Source organism: Phalaenopsis equestris, unplaced genomic scaffold, assembly GCF_001263595.1.
Source record: "Phalaenopsis equestris unplaced genomic scaffold, ASM126359v1 Scaffold000374, whole genome shotgun sequence".
Lineage (NCBI taxonomy): Eukaryota > Viridiplantae > Streptophyta > Magnoliopsida > Asparagales > Orchidaceae > Phalaenopsis > Phalaenopsis equestris.
The window spans coordinates 1,025,551-1,026,638 of record NW_018164816.1 but is presented as its reverse complement, the minus strand read 5'-3'; positions in this window follow the sequence as shown (position 1 = coordinate 1,026,638).

The following is a 1,088-nucleotide window of genomic DNA, read 5'->3' as shown; positions in this document are numbered from 1 at the left end:
AAATATGCTAGGTGTTGTCTGGGATTTCCAGTCCCATCAAATATTTTGAAGTTCGGAGGTGTAAAACCCTTAAAAAATGGTACGACATCGAATTCTTCTGGGTAAGGTCTACCTTTTAGAATCAATGCACCATCCTTAGCCTGGTTTAAGGCTTCACAAACTTGTTTGACCATTTGTTTAAATTCATTTTCTGGTATGAAGCTTTGAACAGAGTATTTCTCTGGTTGTTCATCAGAGGTGAACTCTTTTCTTTCATCCTCAACATGAATGATTTCTGGTTGATTCATTCCTGGAGGTGTCATCTGTTGTGATTTTGACTGTCTTTGCGTTGCAATCACAGTAGTTTTCAATTCTTTGACTTTATTTTTAGGGCGGATGATCTGCTCATCCTTTTGTTTGGTGGTCCTTTGTTTATCGTCCGCAGTGTTCTCCATACCAGGTGAAGCGTCGTGCGCAGATAACTCGGCCTGGATCTCAATAACATTGATTTTTGTTAATCTTCTGTCCATGTAATATGGCACATAATATGGCACATCAAGAAAGTCCTATGGCTAGATCATAGGCTTCTAAAGAAGAAACTAGACCTCAACCAAAAGTGAGGTTAGCAAATGGACACTCAATAGGCGTGGTGTCCTGGGCAAGCACACCGACGTATTGGTGTTGACCTACGAGATCAACAAGTCCAATATAGATTTCTAAGTCATCCGACTTAGAAAGAAGTGTGAATTTGTGTATGCTATTTGTTTTCGCTGGGGATTTTTTAATAGAGATCAACATGTAAGGGTTAACCTCAAAAATGGGAATTCAAGATACAAATATTGATATCAAAGGAGAGTCAGATATTTGGAACTGACTTTCAAATAGAAGAAATCAGAAGTGTAGGACTGATCTTAAAGTAAGAATTGAAATTATTGGATCAATTCTTGAAGAATGTGAACTGATTTGATGTGAAAATTGAAATTATCGGATCAATTATGAATCAGAAGTATTGAACTGATTCAATGAGAAAATTGAAATTATCGGATCAATTATGAATCAGAAGTATTGAACTGATTCAATGAGAAAATTGAAATTATCGGATCAATTTT